The 15,571-nt window shown below is 37.3% G+C and overlaps 2 long non-coding RNA genes across 3 annotated transcripts in view; one reads left to right on the top strand and one right to left on the bottom strand.

Moving 5' to 3' along the window:
• Positions 1-3,476: 3,476 nt before the first annotated feature.
• Positions 3,477-15,571, bottom strand: part of LOC144957792 (uncharacterized) — a 57,415-nt gene continuing 45,320 nt past the window's right edge. The window contains exon 3 of one of the 2 annotated variants that reach the window (XR_013642208.1): positions 3,477-8,360. This is a non-coding gene — a long non-coding RNA (uncharacterized LOC144957792). Of the gene's footprint in view, positions 8,361-10,219; positions 10,370-15,571 lie in introns of those variants that run through there. The other variant, XR_013642209.1, reaches the window with a different exon arrangement.
• Positions 14,770-15,571, top strand: part of LOC144957938 (uncharacterized) — a 23,863-nt gene continuing 23,061 nt past the window's right edge. Inside the window, exon 1 of the long non-coding RNA XR_013642263.1 lies at positions 14,770-14,892. This is a non-coding gene — a long non-coding RNA (uncharacterized LOC144957938). The remainder of the gene's footprint in view (positions 14,893-15,571) is intronic.

Below are 15,571 nucleotides of genomic sequence, written 5' to 3'. Positions count from 1 at the left end.
ATTACCTGTTGGGTTTAAGATAGCACTTTCAAATTAGGTCTACACGTGACTGTCTTATCAATTAATAATAATAATCATCATAATAATAATAATAATAATAATAATAATAATAATAATAATAATAATAATAATAATAATAATAATAATAATAGCCTTTATTGTCCTCAAAATAGTTGTAATTTGTCATTTGGTTACACATTTATAACAATAGAATATTTTTAAAAACATACATAACATAATATATTGATATAATACACACTCACACATACGTACAATAGTAACATTGTAGTCATCATCATCATCATCATCATCATCATCATCATCATCATCATCATCATCATCATCATCACAACAATCTTCCTAATATTTCCGTTACCATCCTTTACTTTCACCATTCCCCTTATAACAACACCATCACCATCCTCATCATACTCCTTATAATATTATTTTTTCCTGTAACCCCTCTTCCGCACTAGGACGGGACTGTCCCGGGACAGTCCTGTCCCAAATCTGTAACATATAGAATTTAGAGAGATCTTCCGCACCTATTGGGACGGGACAAAACAGTCCCGTTGTGTCCCAAGCCGTTGTGAAATGCTACAAAATCAACGGGACTGTCCCAGTCCCGTGTTCATATCGTTTGTGATAGTAGAAAAATATAGCAGACTTCCGCTCTGGACAAAAAAGTCCCAGACTTGGCGGCGCCGTGTCAAAATTGAAATGCCTGTCTTTATTTTCTGCATTCCTACTACTACTCTCCTCCTCCTCCTCCTCCTCCTCCTCCTCCTCCTACTACTACTACTACTACTACTACTACTACTACTACTACTACTGCTACTACTACTACTACTACTACTACTACTACTACTACTACTACTACTACTACTACTACTACTACTACTACTACTACTACTACTACTATTTCTATTGTTGCTTCTGCTGTGGCTAATGCCACTAATATATTAATACCTACATCCCTTATATTTTGTATTTATTTCCAATTCCATTGTATTTATTTTCCAACAATAGTCCACACTTTATTTTGGTTCACTTTCTATACTGCATTACACAGTTCCTCCCCGCCTCCCTCTTTTGGCATAATTAAGTACGCACCTTTTATAAATTTCTATTGCTCTGTTTTAATTCGCGCTTCCTCACAAAGTAGCATACAATTTCCTGCCCATCAATGTTTTTGTTTATGCATCTTAACAACGCCACTACCACATTATCTCATTCGTCTGTAGTTTTTAATTCATCATGTGTTGTTGATGAAGGGGAAACCCGAAACGTCCATTTTATCTGTTTTCGTATATTAAACTGAAGCTTACATTCAATTTCACAGTTTTAATTTATTTATTTATTTCAATTCTGAATATAAAAAAGCAAGAACAATTCAAAAAATAATTCTATGTGATGAAACCACGTACAGAAGGCATAGCAACATAAATATTTTCGGCAATTTAAAAACGTATGTTTATAAATATAATTTAAGAAGTGTCACACTTTGTGACACAGCAGTAACGTGTCTAAAACCGGTCGCACATCTATTCGGTAACTTGTGGGATCAATTATCTTTATCGTTATTTATTTCGGGAATTCTCAATGAAAATATTTATAAGTTAGTCCTTCTGAGCCACTTGGACTCATTGTAAAACAAATTAAGTCCTTTAGAGCCTTGTAGCCAATGGTGCAGGAGTTATTCCGGTTTCAATAACGTGAAGCGGACAATTAACGTATTTGTTTGAAAACCTTTGAACGGAACGCTAGTCTGTAGTTATCGCAGATTACTATCCCAGCTTGACAGGTACCCTTTTACACCTGAATGGAGTGAGTGATTGGAGTAAATTTTCTTGCTCTAGAAAGTACATGTTGGCTTCGGTCGGAATCGAACACAGAACCTCTGAGTCCAGAGTACAACGCGCTAACCATAGGCCATCTTGCCTCCTAAGCTTATAAATCCGGAACTTATCCATGTTTCTGTGGCGTTGAGCAGACAGATAACAGTTTAAAATTTAAAATAATAAAATTCATTTTTTCATCCCATAGGGGAAATTTTTCTCGAAGGTCTATTCCAAGGTAAGACTGGAATAACCCGGGCGTCAGCCGCAATGCAGCGCCGCAAATTTAGCTAGGACAAGGTATAACCAGGCGTCAGCCGCAGTGCAGCGCCGCAAATTGAGCTAGGCGAGGTGACTTAATCAACTGATGCCTTTCGGGTACGAAGCATGCTGACTTTCTATTATCCTCTTGAATGATGCTAGTCCGTCAAAGATTACTTTCATCAGCGAACTGGTACTCATTTGCACCTGGGTAAAATGAGGTGATTCCAAGAAAGTCATTTTAGGATAAGATCGGAGATCACCATAGAGTCTACGGAATTGACCCTTGAGCAATCTTTGGGTCATTAAAGGATGCACCCAATATTGTTTTCTCTTTCAATTTGTCTTTTTTTTCCACGTGGTAAAGCACAGAAATATGCAACCTCTATTTCATCCATTACTAGTAGTAGTAGTAGTAGTAGTAGTAGTAGTAGTAGTAGTAGTAGTAGTAGTAGTAGTAGTAGTAGTAGTAGTTAGTGTAGTGGTAGTGTAGTAGTAGTAGTATAGTAGTAGTAGTAGTAGTAGTAGTAGTCGTAGTCGTGGCAGTGGTAGTGGTAGTGGTAGTAGTAGTAGTAGTAGTAGTAGTAGTAGTAGTAGTAGTAGTAGTAGTAGTAGTAGTCGTAGTCGTGGTAGTGGTAGTGGTAGTAGTAGTAGTAGTAGTAGTAGTAGTAGTAGTAGTAGTAGTAGTAGTAGTAGTAGTAGTAGTAGTAGTCGTAGTCGTAGTCGTGGTATTGGTAGTGGTAGTAGTAGCAGTAGCAATAATATTACTTTTGCTATAAGAATATTTCATGATTATATAAATCTTATGTAAACAAATCCCATTGTACAGTGTAAAAAATCATTGTCGTCATGTCGTATCTTATGTTGATTCATAAAATGTGAATTATTAGAGTTGCAATTGCCTACAAAAAACTTTTGAGTCTTGTAAAAAAAAAAAAAAATAATGCATTCGCGCAGGTGTGTCCTGGGACAGTCCTGTCCTAGTGCGGAACCCCTTTTGAATAGAAGTTTTCTCCATTGGGACAGGACAAATTTGTCCCGGGACAGTTTTGTCCTAGTGCGGAAGGAGGGTAACAAGTTATGAGAGGGACAGCTTGTTCTTTGATATCGCTCATCAGAAAAACAAAGGTCGTGTTCTCAGATTGTGTTCTCTCTCTGTCTCTGTCTCTCTCCATCTCCCTCTCTCTGTTATGTTCTCTCTTCCGCAATCTTCCTTTAATTCTCTCTTCAAGTCCCTCTTTATTATCTCTCTCTTCCTTTATTTCTTTCTTCTCTTTCCATATGTCTCCTTTCTCTCATTTCCTTCTTCTAAAGATAAGGATTGTGTCCCCTCTCTCTTCCTCTCTCTCCCCCCCCCCCCCCTCTTTTCTCTCTCTTCCTCCGTTCTTTCCTCTCTGTATGTAACAAATAACTATTTGCAACATACATAAATGATACATATGGTCTATTCCAAGGAAACAATGGAATAACCCAGTCGTAAGCCGTAGTGCAGCGCCACAAACTGAGCTAGGGCGAGGTGACTTGCTTGAGCGACACAGCGGGTGATCCAACAATTACAATATAGCAATGACTATGAAAAATGTTTTTTTTTCTCTTTTTGAGGAAATTTTTTTTCTAAAATCAAAGCCCTATCTCCACTGAGTAGAAATGTTTTTTAATTTTGAAAATCCATTCATAAATAAACAAGTTATGCAGTTTCAAAGGTGTCATTTATTTGGATGACCCGCAAAGAGGGAAAAAACGCGAAAATATGGGACGCTTTTTCGGCATTTTTTTTTCGACCTTTGGTTGTATCTTGCGTAATAAGTGGATTAAAAGATTGAAACTTGAAGAGCAAATTAGGATGGTGTTTTGTAAAATACGGGAAAAGTACTCGTCATATTCATATGTAATTTTACAACCAAAAAGAAGAAATGTTCATGTATTACCTTGTCAGCGACAAAACCTCCACGCCCGGTAGTTTTAGAAATATTTTACTCCAAAGAGTAAAAATCTATTTTTAACGGTCTTCTGGTAATTGCACGAGTTTTGTCGCTTGACATAATCTAAAATGACCTTTTTTCTAACTGTGTGCCAACTTTCAGTTATATTCATCGATAAACAGCGTCGTAATTAATTTTTTTAAATAGCATATACGAAACGGCTTCGTCCCATATTTTGACGCAAATTCGGGCACTTCGAGAGCGAAAAAGAGGCCCAAAGATTTGTGCGAGATAGTCATTGCTATACAATATTTATAACCCTCCATGGTGTACTATAAACCTAACAGAGCTAAACAGTTCCCAATACAACAACACAATAATTGCTGGTGACTTCAATGGCCACTCTCCACTATGGGGATACAAAAATTGAAACAACACAGGAAAAGAACTAGAAAAGCTTTGTAATACAACCAACCTCACCATTTTACAAAATGCAGACTCAGTCCCCACCTTTCTTCAAAGAGCTCATATGTCCCTGAGTCATCCCGATCTAACCATCACCTCCTCTGACCTTCTGAATTCTTGTCACATTAAACTCCTGGATGAAATAGGCAATAACCAATTTTAACACAAATAACAGTTCAAACACAGAAGAAAACATTTGAGCAGAAATCCAAATGGAATTTCAATAAAGCAAACTGGGATGTATTCACAGCATCACTAGATGACCAGCTTCCAAAAATTACAGATACATCAAGTGTAGAACATTTAAAAGAAGCCCTCACCAAAGCCATTCTTGCAGCTGCAAAAGCAGGAATTCCAAGAGGTAGTCGACAAAATTACAAACCCTTCTGGAGCAAAGAAATTGAAAAGCAGTAAATGCAAGAAAGGAAACAAGATAAAACTTAGAGGAAAACAAAACCATTATAAACAAGATTGAGTACAATAAAGCATCGGCAATTGTCAAAAGAACTATTAACAACGCTAAAAGAAAGAAATGGGCAGACACATGCGCTAATATTGACCTCAATCAAAATGGGAATAAAGCATGGGCCTTACTTAATAATCTTAACAATGAAACCCCGAAAACCAACCCAAATCCCATGAAAACTACAGAAGGTACAATCGTAGATGACCACAAAAAAAAGCCATAATCTTCAACAAACATTTTGCTTCATTAAACAAGGCATCAAAAAGAAGTGAAAAGGACAAAAAATTGAGTAAAAACCTTAAACATCAAGAAAAGGCCCCAAAAGGTATCTCATGTCTGTTCAAAGAGGGCTTTACGATGTCAGAACTTCACAGAGCTATGAAAAAACTCAAGTTAAGGAAATCCCCTGGACCAGATAAGATACACAATGAAATGCTCTTGCATCTTAGCGTGATAGGTAAACAGATGCTTCTCAAACTTATAAATCTAACATGGGAGACAGGAATAGTACCAAGGGGATGGAAAAATGCTATTATAATTCCAATCTTAAAGAAAGATAAACCACCCGACGAAACGAAAAGTTACCGACCAATATATCTCACCTCATGTGTTGGAAAGATCGCTGAGAGAATGGTAAATAACCGATTATACTGGTGGCTGGAGACATGTGGCCTACTAAATAAATACCAGGCAGGCTTTAGGATAGGGCAAAGAACAGAAGATCAATTGTTTAGATTAAGTCAAAAATAATTGATGGCTTTCAAGATGGAAAACATACAGTCGCGGTTTTTGTTGATCTCCAACAAGCCTATGACAAAGTATGGAGGAAAGGTTGTTATCAAAAAATGATGGACTACGGAATTGATGGAAATCTCTACTTCTGGATTAAACAATTTCTCAGTAACAGAACAATCCAAACAAAAATTAATAACGGACTGTCAAACAGAGAAGTATTAGAGGAAGGTCTCCCACAAGGATCCTGGCTCAGCTGTACTCACTTTCTTATTTTTATAAATGATCTACCAGAAGTATTACAGACATAAAAGGCCCTATATGCTGACGATTTAGTTATGTGGTATACTACGAAGCACCTACCAATAGCCTCCAATAGAATAAATGAAGATTTAGAAAGCTTAAACACCTTCTGTGATATCTGTCAACAAACCTCCACCAACGCCATTCAAGTGGCCAGTTACATCCACCACTAGTGAGAAACCAATGATTATATAGGTGACTTTAACAGCCACAGCACCAAATGGGGATACAATGAGAACAACGAAGATGGAGATACTGTTGAGGAATGGGTTGACCAATATAATCTGACACTCTTCTATGACGCATCAACCATCCTTTTCAAGCGCTCGCTGGAGAACAGGCTACAACCCAGACCTTGCATTTGTGTCTTCCAGACATGTCAAAAATTGTCGGCAACCCCATACCAAAATCACAATACAGACCTATCGCCTATTATTGAGGTAGGATCATCATGTCTACTAGAACAAACAAATTACATGAACTGTGTTCGTGGACCTGGCAGCTGCCTATGACACAGTAAATCACAGAAAACTGCTCCTAATGGTTGCAAGGGTAACTCGTAACACAAAAATAGTTGCAATAATAAAATTCCTTATGTCAAACCGTCACTTTTTTGTGGAAATGGATGGGAAGAAAAGCAGATCACAAAAGAACGGACTCCCTCAAGGATCGGTACTTGCATCTATCCTTTTCAACGTTTATACCAACAACCAACCTCAGTTCGAGAACATCAGGGGGTTTCTATATGCTGATTTCAAGACCATTGAGGAGAGACTAACGGATGTCTTGGAGCCACTCTCTGAGCCCACATTTAAAGAACTCACTAAATGACAACCCAGGAAAAATTCAAGTGTGAGCTTTCCATTTAAAGAACCGCCAAGCCTAAAGAAAACAGGAAAACTGAACATCTCCGGGAATGGAAACATACTGGAGAACAACACATTTCCCATGTACCTCGGTGTTACAGTAGACCGCACAATGTCCTTTTCTCAGAACACAAAAAAAGCAAAGGTGGCCACAAGAAACAGTTTCCTAAGAAAAGATGCAAAAAAGTATATGGGGAGCAGATCCAGAAACAGTCAGGACAACCCTACTAGCCCTCTGCTATTCATCAGCCGAATAGGTTCACCAGTCTGGGCAAGATCCTGGCATGTCAAATAACACCTGCCAGATCATTGGAGTAACTTGAAACCGACTGCAGTTCCAGTCCTCCATCGGCTGGCTGGCATTGCACCTCCCCAAATTCGACGAGCCACTGCTTCCAAAGCCCAGAAATATTAACAGAAAATGGACCCAAGGCACCCCCTCCATGACCACAGCCCAATGACAAGTAGACTGAAGTCGAGAAAGAGCTTCACGATGGAAGAAAGCATCAACCCTGACTATGCAGCTGTATACAGGCTTTCCACAAGGAGAGAGTGGAACAATCATGTAAATGAAGCTGTTGGAGATCCGAGAGAAGAACTGTCCTGCGGAACTGAGCTGCCCAGGAATGAATTGGTAACACTGAACAGAGCACGGGCAAAACTTGTGAGAACAACTGGAAGCATGAAAAAGTGGGGGCTGACTGAGACTAGCTTGTGTACATGTGGATGCTCAGAGCAGACATCCTTAGAGAATGCCAGGATGGGCTCAGCTGCACTGACCATGACCTAAGAGTTTGCTTCCTGGATGCTGTGGAGTGGGTTCGGTGTTGGTGCGACAAGCTATGATGATGATGATGACTAGCAAAATGAATAAATCTTACACCTGCCAACATATGACAAAGATTAGAATGTTACGATGCTGATCTTTTTAACACCAAAGTACTTTTGTAACACGGCACTGCTAACTTTTTAGTGTAACCCAGAATGGAAAGTTATTACAAAAGACGATTGCAAGATATTTAGATAAATTGCTAGTCTATCATTGTGGTAGACGTATATGTATTAAACTTACATATCCAATAACCTGTAGGTAAACAGAGAAGGAAGGGCGCACAAGTTCATTGTAATTTGAAATTGAGGAGTTGGAACAAAGTTGATTTGCATTGAGTCAGAATTCAATCAAGTCTTAGATTGAAAGGAAAAATCAAACCTACAGCGTGCACCAGAATGAATAAAAACAGGATAGTCTTTAAACTGTATCAATGGAAATCACATTTTGCACATCTAGTGCTATTGGGAGGACTGGTTCTCAGTCTCACCCGTCCTGCTGTAAACGAGGGCCATAACACAACTTGTGAAATCAAAATAAATTCTAAACAGATTATAAATTTATATCACTTTTACTTTTTTGTGATTTCATTCATATTCATGTTATTCACACTGAAAATCATTTTTAAAAATTATAGATATTATGTTTCTCCATTAAAGGCATGCTTGTATTCTCATCCTGTGAAAGAGAAAGAAAAAAAAAAGAAAAAGAAAATGGATAATTATTACTGAAACTGTGTAGTTCCATTATTGAAAAAACCTGTGATGTAAGAACCTCAGCAAAATCTTTGGTTAAGAAAGGTTCTGATTCAAGAAATGTACTTCTTAGGCAGAACAGGCGATTAACCTGTGTAGACTTAGTGCAGAAAGTTTGCCATTAAAATGATTATTTAATAGAAAAGAATTTTATTCCAGAAATGGAACACAAAGGAAGAATTTGCGATTAACTGGTCAAGGTCTTGTTTATAAAGTGAAGAAACTTTGCGAATAAATGAATAAAATATAGAAACGAACTCGATTAGATAAGAGGAACACAAAATCAAAATTTGCGATTAACCGGTCCAGACAGAAGCGTCATGGTCTTGTTTATAAAGTGTAGAAATTTGCAAATAAATAGAATAAATAGAAAACATTTGATTCGAGAAATGGAATACAAAGGCAGAATTTGCGACTAACCAGTTAAGACAATAGCGCCATGGTCTTATTTCTAAAATACAGAAACTTTGTGAATATTTCGAGAAACGTAGCACAAAAGCATCACTGTCTTGCATATGAAGTGCAGAAAGTTTGTGATTAAGCCACTGCATTATTTAATCTGATGTTGCTGATAAATGAAACAATTCAATACAAACATTTTAAAAATATGTTCTGCAACATCACATGGTCCCATCTATCAAATTTTACTACCATTACAAATCAGCTACATAAATAGATTCATCAGTACTCTTATCTTGTTGATAAATTATAAATATAGAAAAGGATATAATAAACTTTTAAAAATAATTAGAAAGTTAAATGATAGAAAGGATAAAGAGATCATAGCCTATTTCTTTTTAAATTTCTTATTCATAACCAAGGAAGCAGGTGTCTTTTGCTTTATTCTTCTTGACTTCCCTATGTAAATGTTTCTTTCAAGTGTATAACAAGCTCACAGTGCATTTGTATAAAGAAACAGGAGCCAATACCATTAAAATGGAGAGATCACTGCCAAAAATTACATAGGGATAGATATGCATTGGTTTTAACGTGTATTAGACACTGTCATTAGAAAAAAAAGTGTTTTAAAAATCTTTACAAACAACAGTGAGCTGCTTTTAAAATTAAGTAACTCTCGAAAGCAAAATATGGTCCTATCACCGCTCTCTAGTCTCTAGATTATAATTGATGGGTCAATAAAGCTGAGAGGTTTTATGAAAAATATAGAGTATAGGGTCTAGAAGAAAAACATGAATTCCAATAAAAAAACATAGAAGGGTCCATAATGATATATATGAGGAATTCTATAAGACAGTAACAAATGAAATCCATTTTGATAATCTTGAAGGAAAAGACTCAATGATGATGATAATGATGATGATGATGATGGTGATGATGATGATGATGATGATGATGATGATGATGATGATGATGATGATGCTATGTGGTCTAGTGGTATGGCACTCGCTTTCGGATCGGAAGGTCCTGGGTTCGAGCCTCGCGCTTGGCGCATAGTTGAGTCCTTGGAAAAGACTCTTTACTCACATTCTCTTACTGTACTCAGGTGTAAAATGGGCACCTGGCCGTTTACAGCTGTGGCGTTGTCCGAAAAATTCTAGTATCGCCTAACAGGCGGCATGTCCCGTCCTACATGTTAAATGTTACTCTTGACCAGTGACCACTTGTAAAGTGGATATTGCGCAATATAAAGCTCAATTATGATGATAATGATGATGATGATGATGATGATGATGATGATGAACGATGATCATGATGATGATTATGATGATGATGATGATGATGATGATAATAATAATAATAATAATAATAATAATAATAATAATAATAATAATAATAATAATAATAATAATAATAATAATGATACTTCTCCCTGAATATAAATTGATTAATTCCCATGGTATAGGCAGGCAAATGCTTCCAGAACAATTAAATAAATGCAGAGACTCATTATTGTTGTAATGTTATTTAGATCTGGAAATTTAAAAAAAAAAATAAAAATCAGTATGGCATCCTAGCCTAAAGCATTTTCTCGTGGTCCCATAAAAAGCAATATATCATCTCACACAAAATCATAAAGTAAAATTCATATGGACCAAACAATGAATAAACGTTATAATTACCTTATTTTATCAATTATTCTCATTGGATTTATTTAACTTTATATTTATTAATTAAATGACAATTCGAAATTAAGATAGCAATGTTTGAATGAATAACTGGATCTAACTCTTAGTAAAATGTAAATGTGCAACTTATTCAGAGTTCAGCGAGCACTTGTTACATTATGTTGCTTCGTGTTACAGGAAAAACTCCATGGGCCTTATGATTCTAAAGGACCAATTATTTCAAAGTAAGATGAAATACCATTTACTGTTTAAAGAAAGTTATCAAGCACTATTTGAGGTCTGTTGCTTCATGTTACAGAAACAGGAAAAACTCCAGTTCCATGAGCCTTATGACTCTAAAGAACCACTTATTTCAATGTAAGAATAACTACTATTCAATATTGAATATAAACATGACATATTTCTTAATGGTAAATTCTAAAGTAATCAGACTTCAGCATTTATATATAGAAAAGTTTTCAGACCTTGACTTTGCAGACGACATTGCATTGATTTCACATACACATCAACAGATGCAAAATAAGACTGAAACCCTAGCTGTAACATAGTCAAGATGGGGTCTTAACATTAATAAAGCGAAAACAAAATTTTTAAGAATAGGAGCTACAAACAAAATAAAAAAAAAAACAAAAAACAATACAGATTTCAAATGAAACCCTAGAACAAGAAGAGGTCAATACTGGGCAGTGTAGTAGACACAAATGGAGGCACGGACAAGGATGTCGCATCGAGAATTGGTAAAGCATGTACAGCCTTTCAAATCCTGAAAAGACGTTGGGGTCTCGAGTCTCGAGTCTCGACAAAACTAAGAATTTTTACTACTAATGTAAAGTCTGTAGCAAAGCTAAGACTTCAACTCAAACGTGAAGTCTGTTCTACTGTATGGATATGAAACTTGGAATGCATCGCAGGCATGTATAAGGAGGATACATATTTTTGTAATCAGGTGCATGCGTAAGCTACTCAGAATAAAATGGATAGAATTAAGTATGGAAATGAACACAGCAGAAACCAATGGGAGAAGCAATATGAAGAAGACGATGGAGGAGGATTGGACACACCCTTAGAAAGAATGACTCCACTATAACAAAGAAAGTATTGGGCTAGAAGGGCAGAAGATCAAGGGGAAGGCCACGAGGAACATGGAGAAGAATTAAAGAAGCAGATGTACAGAGAAGTGACAAGACTTGGAACGAGTTTAAAAACTTAGCTCAGGATAGAGAAGGATGGAAACTGTTTGTCTTGGCCTATACCCTGACCCAGGGTGAAAAAGGCAATGATGATGATGATGTCTGTATCACTATATGGATCGGAAAGATGGAGGACAACCAGACGCATCGCAAATAAATTACAGACTTTTATAAACAAATGTCTAAGGATGGTTTTGGACATCAGTTGGATGGATAAAGTCAGAAATGAAAGTCTTTGGGAAACTGCCAATCAAACACCTATAAATATACAAATCAGAAAGAGGAAATGGGGATGGGGGTGGATAGAAATCCTTCCCGCAACATCACAAGACATGCTCTGGCATGGAATCCTCAAGAAGAAAGAAAACCAGAGAAGCCAAGAAATAGGGGACGCAGAAATAGGTGTGGTGAAGAAGCACGGTGGAGGAAGCAAAGAGAAGCGGTTAAGCATGGAAGCAGGTGGAGAAGACATGCCAAGGAAGAGTCAAATGGCTAAGCATCGTTGATGGCCTATGGTCCGACTGGGGTTAAGGGCTTAAGTAAGTTATGAAGCATCCGCTAAAAGTACTCAAAGCGATTTACAGTGGGGCCCGTCGAGCCAACAGCAACACTTAACATGCAGGTCGAGACATGACGCCTGTTAGGCCACATTGCATTATTTTCGGACAAAGACAACACTGTGAGCGGCTGGATACTTGTTTTAAACCTGATTACCGCGAGACAAAGACAACGCTAAATACTCGTTTTAAATCTGAGTATGGTGAAGGAATGCGAGTAAATAGTCTTTTCCAAGGACTCAACAATGCGCCGTTTAGGGCGGAACTCGACCCCTAAAACTTCCGATCCGAAAGGCGAGTGTCATATCACTGGACCACATAGCCACACACACACACACACACACACACACACACACACACACACACTAAAACGATTTATATATATATATATATATATATATATATTATATATATATATATTAATATATATATATATATATTATATATATATATATATATATATATATATATATATATATATATATATATATATGTGTGTGTGTGTGTGTGTGTGTGTGTGTGTGTATAGTAGTATGCATCGCAGTCTGAATGACGCTTGCTGAGAATTGTGTGATTCAGTAAAGGTCGAAGAGTATAGCTGCTCTCTCCATCCATGTTGTTAATTGTTTCCATTGGTCACGGTCCTGGGCCCGACCTTTGAGGCTGTCAAGATCCTCTTGTGACTTTAGTACTGAGGACACTGCAGTATTTCTTAGTTCATCTGGGATTAATTCGGCCTCATCTGAATCCACAAATTTCTGATAAGTAGAGAGATCCTGGTTTAGGGTAATTACTATTGATGTTGGTGGTCTCCTTACATATTTGTTGCCGTGAAGGACATATTCTGTCATTGCAGTTTGTGCTGGGATGTTATCTTCTCGACGTAAGATGTGACCAAATAGCCTCCATCGCTGTTCTTTTATTATTGTACTCAGGCGTTGGACCCTGGATTTTTCATAGAGATCAGTATTTGTAATTGTCTCTGGCCTATAGATTCCGATTACACGACCTAATTGTTTGCGGTGGTATGAATCGAGACGTTCTAAGTTCATTTTTGTGAGGCCCCAGGTTCCACAATTATATGTCAATATCGGAATAATCAGTGCCTCGTAAATCTGTATTCGTTTATTCTCACTGAATATGTTATTTCTATTCCATAAATGTTGGAGTTGGTTGAATGCCAGCTGCTTTTGTTTTCTGAGGTCTTCATTTTCGTTGATCAAATTGCCTCGTTTACGTACACTTTTCCATTCATTTAAATTTCTGTTGATTTTTGTATATTCTGTTTTGGATTGATTCACTTTTAGAATCCATGCTTCTAAGATAGTTGATATTATTGGCATGTATATTTTCGCTTGATGTTCTGATTCAATTATTAGGTCTGTATCTGCATGTGATCTTCTTTATTGGTGGTAATTTTCGTCTTAGATCTTTCATGGCCGATACGATATATATAGATAGAATGCGCTTGGCCAAGGAGTTCACAACATTTCCATCCGGAAGTATAACGGACCAACACACAAACTCTGTGTAACCATGAACTTTTATAATCTGGTTAATACAGTTTAGTGAGAACAACTCACAAACGCGGATGGCAAAAACAATAACAAAGGCCTAAGTGACGTAATCTGCATACTATCTATAATCACCCAAACACACACGGAATATCTTTTAAGCATTTGACCTTCTAATTTATTGCCTTTTGAGGAGATGTAGAATTTACACCAATAAAAGAAATGGATTTAAGTATATGGTCTTATAAACACTAGCCTTGGATCGGAAGGTCACGGGTTCAAGTCCCACGCTGAGCAGGGCATGGGTGATTTGGATCGGAAGGTCACGGGTTCAAGTCCCACGCTGAGCAGGGCATGGGTGAATCCTTGGAAAACTCTTCACTCACATTATCTCACCGTACTATATAATGAGTACTTAACCGTTAACAGCATTGTCTATTATGTCCTAAAAATCGTAATATCGCCTAACAGACGTCATGCCTTATCCTACATGTTTAGTGTTACTGTTTGTTAGAGAACCCTTGAAAAGCGTTTTGAGCACGTTTGGTGGATATTGCGATATATAGGACCTCACGTTTTGAAAGTCTCGTATAATTTTTGGCTTAAAATTTGATGTTCAACTCCTCGTCCTACTCGACATAACCCCTTATTAAGGCGGTGAGTCACAAATATGACAAATTCCGACATGTATATTTTAAAAATTACACCCTTTCCCAAAGGCATTATTAGATCTCGTCGCCTAGGCATTCCATGAAGGAATATAGATAATCCATCAACAGGAATCACCCATGTTGTCAAAAGTGAACAAATTTGGGGTTAATAATCTTGCCCAGGGAAAAAACGAAAGTGCCCGAAGCGGGTTTCGAACCCGAGACCTTCCACATCACAATGTAATGCTTTAACCTCTCGGGCACTTTTCCATTATGTCATATATATAAAGTTTAGTTTTCTATTATTTTTTAAAGCGGCGTTATATTTTATTCAGGTTTTACCGTGCCATTACTAAATGCCTTTTGAAACTTGAAGACAAATGCACAGGGACTTCCGGAGAAGAGTATTTCCGGTCACAATTGGAATATTGTCGTGAACATGGAAGTCAATGCCCAGGTAATGTTATACAGTGCTATTACTATTACAATGGGATTCAATAGTCTGATGTCACATCCGCCCAGAAACCAGCAGTTTGTTCTTAACAAAGAAAGTCGGTACTTTTTATTCTTCTTACTGGCTATAACTTTTTCACATTTCATGTGATAAGAATGTATAAAAGTCAAAACATGATAAGATTTATGATGTTTTTCTCCTATGGATACACTTTTATGCTCATCGGAGAAGTATTTCATAAGGGCGTCCACCATTCTTCCGATAGTTTAGAACCAGTTACTATATTACTATGCGTCATTGCGAGGGAAGTGACGTCACGACTGTTGAAGCCTATTGCAGTGTGATACTCCAATTAAAAATGATGGCCGAAACAGATATTTAACACTTAAAACAAGAATCCACATAAATAAATAAATATGACCCAAGGCTTCAAAATGGTTTTATGTCGCACGGCTATATGGTCGTGTTGTATGATACTGGCCTTCGGATCGGGAGGTTCAAGGTTCGAGTCCCGCTCTGAACGGCGCATAGTTGAATCTTTGGAAACGGCTCTATGCTCATCGGACTCAGGTGTAAACTGAGTACTTGGTCGCTACCTATCCCCACAATGCTTGTGCAGTGTGATGCAAGCGATGGCTCAAAGCGTAAAACGCGGACCTTTGTAAAGAAGAATATTATAGGC

The sequence above is a fragment of the Berghia stephanieae genome, chromosome 12, assembly GCF_034508935.2.
Source record: "Berghia stephanieae isolate SIO BIC M18660-M18661 chromosome 12, UCSD_Bste_1.3, whole genome shotgun sequence".
Taxonomy (NCBI): Eukaryota; Metazoa; Mollusca; class Gastropoda; order Nudibranchia; family Aeolidiidae; genus Berghia; species Berghia stephanieae.
Note: the sequence above shows the minus strand (reverse complement) of the source record. Positions and strands in the feature narration are given on the sequence as shown.